This window comes from Macaca fascicularis, chromosome 10 (genome assembly GCF_037993035.2).
Source record: "Macaca fascicularis isolate 582-1 chromosome 10, T2T-MFA8v1.1".
NCBI classification, from domain to species: Eukaryota; Metazoa; Chordata; class Mammalia; order Primates; family Cercopithecidae; genus Macaca; species Macaca fascicularis.
Window position 1 is genome coordinate 34,782,055 of NC_088384.1, and position 14,001 is coordinate 34,796,055.

General features: G+C 44.1%; 1 protein-coding gene and 1 pseudogene across 6 annotated transcripts in view; both read right to left on the reverse strand.

The window, feature by feature from the left end:
- Window positions 1-14,001, reverse strand: part of CECR2 (CECR2 histone acetyl-lysine reader) — a 200,417-nt gene that overhangs the window by 133,022 nt on the left and 53,394 nt on the right. The window lies entirely within an intron of this gene.
- Window positions 11,815-12,703, reverse strand: LOC123567248 (telomeric repeat-binding factor 2-interacting protein 1 pseudogene; annotated as a pseudogene).

Sequence of the window (14,001 nt, forward strand, 5' to 3'; positions counted from 1 at the left end):
TGGTCATGGCTACGCACTCTAAATATACTAAAACCACTGAACTGTAGACTTCAAGTGAGTTAACTGTACGGTTTGTGAATATCTCAATAAGCCGCGCCCCTCCCCCAAAAAAATCTGTGAAAAAATACAAGGGATACCAGAGAACATGTTTGATGCTACAACAGGCATCAGTAAGAATTACCACGTCTTTTTTTTTTTTCCATTTTAAGTAATGCTCCAATGATACTATTCAAAATATAAATATAGTTTTCTATGCTCCTATTTTAATATATTGAATTCAGGTGAAACAGTAGTATATAAAAGCAAGGAACTGCTGGTAGTTATTCAAGATCTGTGTGCAAACAATTTTATGCCATAGCTCCTGATGGAATGGATCACTTTTAGAGATGACGAAGTTCAAACAAAATATATAATGTTTTGAAGAGTGTTCTATACCATAAATTTACTGAGAACAGGAAACATGTATGTACAACAACTGCTGTGTCAGGCACTATGACTCATGTTTTACATATACACTATAATCCTCCCATCAATCTTGTGAGGTATTATTGTCTTCATTTGAAATAGCTCAAAACCAAATATCCTCAAGACCAGAATAGTTCAATTAATTACCGTAAGTTTCAGTTTCTTGACCTGTAAAAGAAATAACAGTCCTACATACATCAGAGTTGTAAGAGCTAAATGAAATAAGGTATATTAAGTGCCTGATTAAACGGGTACTCGAATTTCAGGGTTTTCTTTTTTACCCCAGCTTTAGCAAAAACAGAGCATTCAGAAGCTAGCAAAAGATCAACACTGTCAGGTTCCCCAGGATTCCCTTTAAGTTGTGGACAGAGCACTCACAGATCACTGTTGTGATCAAATAAAACTAACAGAGTTAATCTGGTTTAATGATATGCATTAGCATAATTATGGCAAATAATTAAATATATATAAATAGTAGGCAATGATTGACTATAACTATTATGACTTACGTAGCCAATGCGATTGTTTCAAGGGTCATTTGAGAGCCAAGGAGCGAACTGTTTTTAAAACCAGCAAGAGACACTGCAGCCATGACCCACAGGGGATGATGCAACCTTGTGCTTCTCCCCAGTGAGTGTTTTCAAAGAAGCCTTGGCTGGATGCTGAGAAACAACTCCAGCTGTACAGAGTACAAGTGAGGCTTAGGATGGAACACTTCTTTCCTCAGCACTGCAATCTGACAGGGCAGTCTAACCCAGAGAGAAAGCTGGCAGAAGGAGAAGGAAAATCAATCACACCCTGAGAGGCAGGGGCACTGGGGTGTGTGGTGGGGGTGGAGGTGGGAGAGGGTTAGAGATAATTGAGTGTGATGAACTACGAGGACTGATGGAGGATAAATTGGCTGATGGAGCATCTTGAAGAATTAGGGGGCAGAATAAGCGTGCCAGATGGAAGGATGGCCAAAGGACATGTGGGAAGAGAGGGAGGGCGCAGAAAGGTAGGGCCACTACTATAGATACACATTTTGCAATGTTCACCAGGAACCCCTGCACACCATTTTGCTAAACAAATGCGGGTATAGGTTATGTGCATTTTTCATATAGAGCTCAACAGAAGTTTGACAACTGTAAGAGGCCTGACCTATGAAAGAAGTAATGCAGATAAAACGACAACAGCAGCATTTCAGAAGCCAGACTCTGAATACAGAATGATGTGAATCAAGTTCCAATGTACCAATTGTAAATCTAATAAAAAGGAAAACTCTCATCAGCCCTGTGGTAAAGAATGTCCCACATAGGAAATGAATACTCTCATACACTTGGTGGGGGTATAAACTCCAAGCTGGTGGGGGTTTAACCTCTATACATAGCAATTTGGCAGTATTCTCCTTCTCTTTATTGTAACTAAACTATTTTTTCTCCTAAGGAGAAAGTCCTTCCCTAGAGACCAGACTAATGGTGGCTTAGTCTTCCACTGGCCGTACAGGACTTCTTACTGCCACTCTGACCATGAATGAAAACATCTTTTGAGGCTCATGCAATCAAGCTCTAGTTTTCTGCTTCTCCCTGTTATTCACCAACCTACCCGTTTCTTTATAATAAGCTGTAATCTCCTTCTCTCCCTCCCACCATCAACCTAAATGGTTGTGAAATCCTTACTTAGAACTCATCTAACGCTGTACAGTTCCTTTTTATCTTCCATAAGTCAACCCCCATTGATATAACTTACTCTACATAAGCTAATCCAGAGATGCTGCCCCTGTGAGATCTCTCTTTTTTTTTTTTTTTGGGTAGAGATGGGGTTTTGCCATATTGGCCAGGCTGGTCTTGAACTCCTGGGCTCAAGTGATCCGACTACCTCGGCTTCCCAAAGTGCTGGGATTACAGGTGTGAGCCACCACGCCCGGCCTCCCTGTGAGATCTTCATATGCCCTGCTCTCAAATCCTCACCTCCTGTCTTTTATCTTACTATGTCGCATGTCATCCATATCCAAAATACCTATTCTGACTACACTGGAATCTCTAGTCCTTGTAATACTATGTTTTCTTCCAATCTATTAGTTCCCTTCACCTATTAATTCTACCATATATTGACTGAGGACCTTCTTTGTACCAACCACTGCGCATTTCTCTACATATCCACCCTAGACCGTCCCCCTGCCACCATGATCAGTCACTTCAGTCGTTCTCCCCATGATTCCAGATTCTCCTCTACCCCACCAATCCTTCTTTCATGACTCCATGCAAAATCCCAACCCTGATGAACAATTACAGCATTTATATGTTCTCCTAGGCAGTTATCTGAGCACTAGAACAATGAAAACCAGTAGACTCACACATGTACACCGATATCACTATAAGCTATCTCCATCATCAACCAAGCTCCACAACCCCTCTCTCCTGTCCTCCTAGAGGCCACTCCAAACATTTGTCTCTCTTGAGCACATTTCCCCACCGCGCCTATTCCCTAAGCATTCTCACATGACTCTGCTGCCTTTATACATGTACACATGCACGCACGCTCACACGCACAGACACACACATGCACACACACTCACACGCACACACACACGGGTACACGTGCACACACACGTACATGCACAGTCACACGCACGCACACACACAGAGAAAAACATTATTTTTCTCATCCGGGTGCAGTGGCTCACGCCTGTAATCCCAGCACTTTCAGAGGCCGAGGCAAGAGGACCATTCGAGCCCAGGGGTTCGAGATCAGCCTAGGCAACATAGGGAGACCAGGTCTCTATTTAATTTCAGTTTTAAAAGAACGAACGAAAGAAAAAGAAACAGTATTTTTCACTAGGAACAAACTCAATATTTTGAAAACTTTTACTATGAAATAAGGGGGGAATAAACATGATTTTATCTTACCTGTTTGAACCGTATTTGGGATAATCAAATGTTTGGTAAGAAGTTTCTGTTTATAAAGATATTCCAGTTATCTTTGAAAAATGAATGACCAAAAATTAAATTACTGCCATTGTGTAAGTACTGTGCACTCTGAAGGTACTAATGCTAAAAAAAGAAAAAAATTGCCACTGTGCAAGCCCTAGAAAATAATGGATTTAGGATCTAGGCAATAACCATCAATGTCTGCTCACATCTCAGAGACAGCAGACATTATGTGACTACTTCCATCGCCATCCATTAAGAATTTGTATTCCCCCATTTTTGCAATCTACCCATCTGACAAAGGGCTAACATTCAGAATCTACAAACAACTTAAACAAATTTACAAGAAAAAAACAACCCCATCAAAAAGTGGGCAAGGGATATGAACAGACACTTCTCAAAAGAAGACCTTTATGCAGCCAACAGACACCTGAAAAAATGCTCATCATCACTGGTCATCAGAGAAATGCAAACCAATACCACAATGAGATACCATCTCACACCAGCTTGGCTACCCAAGCCAGCAGCCGCAACCCGCCCTCGTCCCCTTCCACGCTTTGTTCTTTAGCTCTTCATAATAAATCTTGCTGCTGCTCACTCTTTGGGTCCACACCACCTTTAAGAGCTGTAATACTCACCGCAAGGGTCTGCGGCTTCGCTCCTTTAGTCAGCGAGACCACGAACCCACAGAAGGAACAAACTCTGGACGTGCCACCTTTAAGAGCTGTAACACTCACCATGAGGTCCGCGGCTTCATTCTTGAAGTCAGCGAGACCAAGAACCCAGCAGAAGGAATAAATTCTGACACCATACCATCTGACCCAGCGCTCCCATTACTGGGTATACACCCAAAGGATTATAAATCATGATACTATAAAGACACATGCACATGTATGTTTATTGCAGCACTATTCACAATAGCAAAGACTTGGAACCAACCCAAATGTCCATCAATAACAGACTGGATAAAGAAAATGTGACACATATACACCATGGAATACTATGCAGCCATAAAAAAGGATGAGTTCATGTCCTTTGCAGAGACATGGATGAAGATGGAAACCACCATTCTCAGTAAACTATCACAAAGACGGAAAACCAAACACCGCACGTTCTCACTCTTAGGCTGGAATTAAACAAGGAGAACACATGGACACAGGGTGGGGAACATTACACACAGGGGCCTGTCGGGGGGCGGGCGGGCTGGGGGAGGGTTAGCATTAGGAGAAGTACTTAATGTAAATGACAAGTTGATGGGTGCAGGAAACCAACATGGCACACGTATACCTATGTAACAAACCTGCACGTTCTGCACATGTATCCTAGAACTTAAAGTACAATTAAAAAAAAAAAATTGTGTTCCCCCAACATAAATCTGAATTTGATCAAATTTAACCACCAATTTACAGGACATAGAGGGAACAGAAGAACATGTTAAATGATTCAATGGAGATAAAATCAGCAACTTCCAAGCTGGGAAAATCTACAGAAAAAGAGAAACGTGGGCCGGGAGCGGTGGCTCAAGCCTGTAATCCCAGCACTTTGGGAGGCCGAGACGGGCGGATCACGAGGTCAGGAGATCGAGACCATCCTGGGTAACACAGTGAAACCCCGTCTCTACTAAAAATACAAAAACTTAGCCGGGCGAGGTGGCAGGCGCCTGTAGTCCCAGCTACTCGGGAGGCTGAGGCAGGAGAATGGCGTGAACCCGGGAGGCGGAGCTTGCAGTGAGCTGAGATCCGGCCACTGCACTCCAGCCTGGGTGACAGAGCGAGACTCCGTCTCAAAAAAAAAAAAGAGAAACGTGGTTTCTCCAAAACATAAACTGCAAGAAAAAGGGGGAAACTATAGAATAAAAAAGGACTGAGGCCCGGCGTGGTGGCTCACGCCTATAATCCCAACACTTTGGGAGGCTGAGGCGGGCGGATCACCTGAGGCCAGGAGTTTGAGACCAGTCTGGCCAATATGGTAAAATCCTGTCTCCACTAAAAATACAAAAATTAGCTGGGCGTGGTGGCACGTGCCTGCAGTCCCAGCAGGGAGGCTGAAGCAGGAGAATCCCCTGAACTCGGGAGGCGGAGGTTGCAGTGAGCCGAAATCGCGCCACTGCACTCCAGCCTGGGAGACAGACAGAGACTCCGTCTCAAGGGGGGAAAAAAATTAAAAGAACAGAACCATTTACAACATATGGAGTTTATTTGAATGTGACTTTAAACAAATTGTAAAAAGTAGGGAGGACTACTATGGAAATATGAAATTTGACAACATTAAGGAATTCTGTTTCATCTTTTTATGTGTGATCATGTATTGCGGGTTTTTGTTTTTTTAAAGACCAGTGTCTTTTGGACAGACAAATGGATATATTCACGGATGAAATGATATGATGTCTGGCATTTGCTTCAAATAATCTGGGAAGGGGGGAAACAGGTAAAACAAGACTGGCCTTCCCTTGGAAACTGCTGAAGCTATATATATGATGGCTACCTGAGGGTTTATTTACTAATCCCTTAGCTTGATACATGGTTAAAAAGAAAATTCGTCTGTATTTCAGCCACCCAAAGCAGAATTCTGGGAAGGAGCACCGAAGCCTTTCCCACACTCCCACTTTGAACTACTCACCAGTTTCTGTGGATCTTATCTCTTTTCCTTTCTCTTTAACATCTCTTTTACGGCCCCTATTCTTTATTCCCACCGTCACCAGTCTAGTTCAGAGTCATCATCATCTCTCATTTAATTAAATGTTAACCTCCTATCTGGTTTATCTCTAGATTAGACCCTTGGTCTATCCGCCTAGACTAGAAACCAAGAGTCAAAACAGTTTCCAGTGTCTAGAATGCTGCTTCTCCTCTAAGACCCATCAACTCTGCCCAAGCTAATTCCTACACTTGCTTCTTCAACATTTAACTCAAGCTCTGCTGTCCTGGGAAGCCGTTCTCACTCCCAAGCCTCATTTAGATGTATTTGCTCTGTGTGCCCAAGGTATCCTTTTGCATAGTCCTATTCCTATCAGAGCCCACACAGTAGTTTAGTTGTCTTTAACTTATTTGACTTATTTGACTTCCTATACTCAGCATCTAAAACCGGACATGTTACAGGCCCTCAATAAATATGTACTGAAAGTAAGAATTACAAAGCACAAGAAAACATGAGACCAAATAGGTCCAGAACAGAAGGCAGATTGACGGCTCGAAGCACACTTGTTCTTACACCAAAAATCATTCCTGTGTTCACATACATGCGATTAAGATCCTCTTCCTCACATACTAGACGCAATTTATAACCTCTGAAGACCGTACCACACTACACTTGGACTCTAAAAGGAGAAGCAACCACATTCATCTTTCCCAACAAATTTACTAAACAAAATAACAAACCATAAGTAGTGAGAAGAAAACAAGCACAAGACACTTTCTTAGCATTTTTTATAAGGCAAGTAAATGCACAGTTAACATAAAAGCCAAGCTTCCAGAATAGACACTGTAAAGAAATAAGCCTGAATTTTAGATATTAGATTCTATCAATCTGAAACGCAAGGACTCCGCCTTGTCTTCAACCTCTTGTCTGGAAAAACACCTAGTAAAAAGCAAGCAATAAATATTTCTTACATTAATGTCTAGGGCAAAAACACGGCTTTGAAAGTAACCATGGAGAAGACCGATCACAATTCAGAGGAGCCACCCAGAGGGAGACAACAATATCACCGTTGCCCGTGCCCTACACACGGCCTGTGTCCTTGTATACTGGTTCTTGCTGGAGAGAGGGACACTGATCCTCCCTTTCCATCGACAACACACAGCTACAGGTGCATTTCCAGACGGGGACGGGTGAGCACTCAGACATCATCGCCTTCCATTCCTGAGTGTACTCTGGCCATTGGGTGATCATGAACAGCCATGAGTGTGGGCCTGGAAGCGTGAGGAGACATCCAACAATATGCCCTTTGAGGACGGCAGAGTATTTGAGCTCCACATCACGGTGCTGGACGATGAATACCAGGCAATGCTAAATGGCATCACTGTTACAGCTTTGCCCATCGACTCCGGCCAGGGTCTGTGAAGGTGGCCCAAGTGTGGAGAGATGTCTCAAGGTGTGTCTGCGACTGAGGGAGATGCCCACACTCCCCATTGTGGAGGAATCCCTTTTTCTACATGACCATGGGATTCCCAGAGCCTGCTAACCGAGTAATCCCGTAATCCCTACTCGTTCCAACTCTTAAGACTTGGTCACTAAAACTTTACCAAACTTAAAAAAAAAAAAAAAAAAAGTAACCATGGCTGGGTGGGGTGGCCCAAACCTGTAATCCCAGCACTTGGGGAGGCTGAGGGAGGAGGATTGCTTGAACCCAGGAGCTCAAGACCAGCCTGGTAGGTAACAATTATCTTCTCAAAGTTCATTTAATTCCTTAGCATATTCTGATACCATAATACAAAAATATTTTAAGATGTGCTGACAATGACAAGATCTCAAGAGCTATAGGTTCTGAATAGAAGGTGCACAGTGACGAAAAACAAAAAAACAGTGGAAAAGATTAAGGTGGAAAAGGCAAAGTATTATTTATGCATAGTGAGGCTTTAAAACAGTGCTAAATGGGCTTCTGGTTCAGTGTGTGAGACACTGAGGAGTTTGGAAGTCCGACTTAACAAGTAACAAGGTAAACACACTGAAGACACAAGTCTTCTTAGATTCCTCAAAGAGATGAGGTCACAGGGCAAATCACAATGCCAAAACCTGGAGACAGCGGGGAATACAGAGTATCACAACTGACCAGAGAAGAAACCTGCAAGGGAACCAGTGCCTCAGTGTGAACAAATCTGAGAGCTAAAAACTCCAGGGGAACCCACTCATGGTGTACAGGGGGCAGTTCTTCTAAGATTTACCTCTGGAGTTCTACCAGGTTATCATGGTGAATATCAGAGAAAAATCCTCTCTTGCCAGGAGGAGACCATCCTGGAAAGGAGCCATTCTGAAACAGGCCAGAGCACTTAATTTTTTTTTTCTTTTTTGAGATGGAGTCTCGCTCAGTGGCGCAGACTGGAGTGCAGTGGCACGATCTTGGCTTACTGCAGCTTCCACCTCCTGGTTTCAAGCCTCCCGAGTAACTGGGACTACAGGCGCGTGCCACCACACACAGCTAATTTTTTTGTATTTTTAGTAGAGATGGGGTTTTATCAGAGCCTAACTGACCCAGTGGAAGGGAATTCCCAACTCCAGTCTGCTCTAGCCATCTTGTCCCACGAGGGGTGGGGGGATAACTGAGATGCATGTGTGAAGTTCACCATCCGGAGGCAGGCGCTCACTAAAAGGCTGAGACCTAATCCCAAGACTAAAGAACGCTTCCCCCTTTCCCACCCCTCACCACCACATTGCTAAAGGCCTACTTCACCCAGTACATCCTGTCCAACTACCAAGAAAAACTGCAAGGCACACTAAAAGGCAAAAAATAGCGTGAAGAGACAGAACAAGCATCAAACCAGACTCATCGAAACCAGACTGAGAGAGGGCAGGGAAGTGGAATTATGAGGCGGGAAACTGAAACCAACTCTGATTAACATGAAGGACTCTAACGGAGAAAGTAGGCAGCTTGCAGGAACAGGTGGGCAGTGTGAGCAGGGAGATGGGAATTCTAAGAAAAAATGAAAAGAGCCACAGCGCAAAGCATCATGACAGAAACGAAGAATGCCACTGATGGGCTCATTAGGAGACTGGACACCACCGAAAAAAGAATCTCTCAGCTTAAGGATGTATCAATACAAACTGAAAACCAAAGGAAAACAATGACAAAAAAGCAGAAGATAATACCCAAGAACTCTGGGACAGTTACCAGAGGTGTAATATAAACACAATGAAAATACCAAGAGGAAAAGAAAGGAAGAGAAGAAATATTTGAAACAACGACTGAAAATGTATCCAAATTAATGTCAAGACACCAAACCACAGATCTAAGGAAGTTCAGAGAACACCAAGCACAATACATGCTCAAAAAACTACTCTAAGGCCAGGCGCGGTGGCTCATGCCTGTAATCCCAGCACTTTGGGAGGCTGAGGCAGGCAGATCACTTGAGGTCAGGAGTTCAAGACCAGCCTGGCTGACACAGTGAAACTCTGTCTCTACTAAAAGTACAAAAAATGAGCCAGGCATGGTGGCGTGTGCCTGTAATCCCAGCTACTCGGGGGATTGAGGCAGGAGAACTGCTTGAACCCAGGAGGTGGAGGTCGCAGTGAGCTAAGATTGTGCCACTGCACTCCAGCCTATGCCACAGAGTGAGACTCCATCTCAAAACAAAAACAAGAGCAAAAACAAAACAAAACTATTCTAAACATGTCATATTCAAACTACAGAAAAATACACATAAAGAAAAGAAAGAAAACATCCTGCAAGAAGCCAAAGGGGGAAAAAAAACACCTTTTCTATAGAGGATAAGGATTACAATATATCTGACTTCTCGGAAACCAGGCAAGCAAGACAAGAGTGGAGTCAAATAAAGTGATGAGAGAAAAAACCCACCAACCTAGAATTCTGTACCCCGCCAAAGTATCCTTGTGTAGTGGAAGAGAATAAAGACTTTCTGAAACAACAATCGAGATATGTAGACCTGCCTTGTAAGAAATTTAAAAAAAAAAAATTTTTTTTTAAGTAGGGATGGGGTTTTATCAGAGCCTAACACCCAGTGCAAGACGGAGGGAGTCTCGCTCTGTCGCCCAGGCTGGAGTGGAATGGTGCGATCTCGGCTCACTGCAACCTCCACCTCCTGGGTTCAAGCAATTATCCTGCCTCAGCCTCCTGAGTAGCTGGGATTACAGGCACCTCTCACCACGACTGGCTAATTTTTTTGTATTTTTAGTAGAGACGGTGTTTCACTATGTTGGCCAGGCTGGTCCAAACTCCTGACCTTGTGATCCACCACCTCGGCCTCCCAAAGTGCTGGGATTACAGGCGTGAGCCGCCGTGCCCAGCCAAAGAAAAATCTTGAGAGAATGAAAATGATATAGGTCAGAAACTCCGATCCACACAAAGAAAAAGCAGTGGAGAATGAATGAGGTTGAAATAAAAACTTTAAAAAAAAATTCTTAGGCCAGGAGCGGTGGCTCAAGCCTATAATCCCAGCACTTTGGGAGGCCGAGACGGGCGGATCACGAGGTCAGGAGATCGAGACCATCCTGGCTAACACGGTGAAACCCCGTCTCTAATAAAAAATACAAAAAACTAGCCGGGCAAGGTGGCAGGCGCCTGTAGTCCCAGCTACTCGGGAGGCTGAGGCAGGAGAATGGCATGAACCCGGGAGGCGGAGCTTGCAGTGAGCTGAGATCCGGCCACTGCACTCCAGTCCGGGCGACAGAGCGAGACTCCTTGTCTCAAAAAAAACAAAAAAACAAAAAAACAAAACCTTAGCTAATGGGTGTGTTCAAAATAGTAATGGAAACAATGTATTTTATTATATACACTGATGTGTACTTAATACATATATCTAAGTGAAATGACGGGCAGCAACAATACAGGAATGGGAGGAAAGAATTAGGACTATCATTATTATAAGGTCCTCACAATACCTATCGATGCGGGTAAGGGACAGGAGCAATAGAAGTTATGTAATCTCTGTACCTTCCTTTCCATTTTTGCTGCAAATCTAAAACTTTTCTAGAAACTAAAGTTTATTGAAGATAATAATAAAGTGATAAATGCATGTGGATAAACATTAAAGTGATAAAAGTGTCAATAAGATGAGCAGAAAAGCCCTAAATCAAAACACTGAAGTATAACTTTACTGTTTTATCATCCCATATCATAACCTTATTTTTTTTTTCAAATACAAAGTTACATTTATTTTCAATAATGAAAACAACACAACAAAGTGGAGTCAATCCACTAATTTTTATGATTTAACACAACGGCTGGGACAAACTATGCTCAATAAATAACACATAAACCAAGTAAGATTATTCTTGAGACTCCTTAGGGTTGCGTGCAACTGTTTTAAACAAAATTGAGTGAGTGGTGGGTAAAGAAAGACATCCTGCAGACTTGACTGAGAAGGGTTCCAAGTAAAGAACAGCCAAGGAACAGGGTCCCCAAATACTAAGTTAGCAAAATGAATATGGTGTTTTCAAAGCAGTCTAGAAATCAGAGCTCACTGAGAGAAATGACAAGGGTCTGGGGATAATCCATGTTTAAGGCCTAATAATTAAATCTTCCCCTATTTCTGAATTCTTTATTTGGAATCTATCACAATCTAAAGGAGCTTCTGCCAAAGGGTAGGAGATTACGTATGCTGCCTGAAATGGCCTATGCCCCCTAAACTTCCTCTGACTTTGTCACTAATACATCAACGGTTCCATTCCAACAAAGGATTACTGCTATGTACACCTCCTCTTCTCTGGTTTAAATTCTCCTTTCATAAATATTGATACTTGCTCAAGGAGAGCTGTAAATACATCCAAGTTCTTTTCTTTTTATCCCCCGCTCTACAACTCTGCTTGGCTACAAAATCTAGGACTCACAGAGCAACAGCAGCAATGGCCAGAAGATAAGGGCCAGTTTCAATGCAAGAACTCTCTGAAGTTCAATGGCCACAATTTTTTTTAGCCACCTCATCTGCCATGACTTTTTTTCTTTTCTCATTATCTTGCCAATTATTTCTTTCGAAACTCAATCCTCTGAGCTACATTCTGAGCACCAAATGTTTTGACCAGTGCCTCTCTGCTATCCTCGTCATCTTTTTGCAAATCTATGTCATCTTGTTGGGACCAAATGGGTTATCCATCAGCTCTGACCGGATGCTAGGAGGGAGGAAGCAGCCTTCAGCTCACCACCATTGCTTAGGAAGGCCTGTGTAACTGTCGATAGATCCAAGTTACACTTCTCCATTAACTGCAGAATGATCATAATGGCAGCTCCCACCTCCGGTGGAGAAACTTTCTTCCTCTTCCTGTTTCTGAGTCTTCCTCAGGCGTGGGGGATCATCATCACACATTGTTCAGTGTATTTCAGAATCAGGGCTCTCATCCACCACCACCTCCTCCAACTCCCGGGTGGCTTCTGCAAGCATCTTTTCCACCGCTCCTTCGCTCTCCTGGATTTCTTCCTTCACAGGTTCTTCCTTCAGGCCAATCTCGAGTTCTCTCTCTCTGCGGTTGCAGTTATCCGCGGCCCGGCGGCCCGCTCGGGTCTTCCGCTGGAGCTTCCGGGAGGAGGCGCGCCCCGGGCGCCCCTTGGCAAGCGCTGGTGCTCCTGGCCCCGCCACCAGGGCTGCGTGGGCGAGCTCTCCACAAGGGCTGCTGGGGATAGAGCTGGCGAGCAGGCGTTTTCCCTCACGTTGGTCAGGACGGCCAGGTCATCCGCATCAGGCTTTGCCTCCCAGTAGTGTCCCTTGAGGCGAGGCGGGGCCCAGCCAACAGGCTCCAGCTCCAGCCTGCGCTGCGCTCCACCAGTCTAGGATGCACCCTGCGGAGATGAAGTGGCCCAAGGCTTCCGCCCGCGCCTCCCAGGCTCCTGGACCGACTGTGCGGCCACCCTGCAGGATGAGCTCGGCCGGGCTGGGCCCCACGTGGAAGGACACGGAGCTGCCCTCCTCCCTCTCTCCAACAGAGTCCAGGAATAGATGGGTCCACTGGGATCTCTGCCCAAATCCATCGCCTCTGCCATGTCTGATGCCGGGCACCAGAGGAGCTGCCCCTCACCAGTGCCTGGCACACAGCGAGACTGACCTAACCTCATTTTTATATAGCTCATCTGGAGACCAGAAAGACTAAATAATACTTAGTTACATGGTTGCACAGCTCACAGCTAATTATAACAGAAGCAAAACTATTAGGAAAGTGTATGTGGAAGGATGCAAGTAAAAGGGAGTTGGTTTCTGACATGAGGCGCAATAGAAACCTCCCTCTCCCAGTATCTAACTGTGGGGCAACTACAGTTCCAGGCAAAGACATAGACAGCTCAAGAGTACGAAAATGAACCACTAGGCTACCGCGCAGGGCAGGAACACACAGGCTTGAGGATGCACAATTCCTGGGACTAGATAAAAGTATATCCCATACATTAGCCTGGGAAGGACAAGACAGACTGCATGGTATGAATCCACTTATTTTCCAGGACAGACAAATTTATCTGTAGTGAGAGTAATCAGATCAGCCACTGCCTGGGGCAGGGTATGTGTGGTGGGCCAGATTTGACTGCACAGGCCATGAGAGAACTTTCTTGGGGAATGAAAATGATTTATAGTTTTTGGGGGGTGGTGGTTATACACTTGTATACAGTTGTCAAAACTCAACTGTATACTTAAAATCTGTGTAATTAATTGTATACAAATTATACCTCAAAGATTATCGGTTTGTGTGTGTGTGTGTGTGTTTTAAGGATAAGAAGTATAATATGTTCTATCAAGATGCTTCTCAAAAGCAGAAAATTTTAAATTGAGGGCCGGGCACAGTGACTCTCACCTGTAATATCAGCACTTCTGTAGGCCGAGTCAGGTCGATGACTTGAAGTCAGGAGTTCAGGACCAGCCTGACCAATCAGAGTCAGGTGAAATCCTGTCTCTACTAAAAATACAAAAAATTAGCTGGGCGTGGTGGCACGTGTCTATAGTCTCAGCTACTAGGGAGGCTGAGGCATGAGAATCCCTTGAAC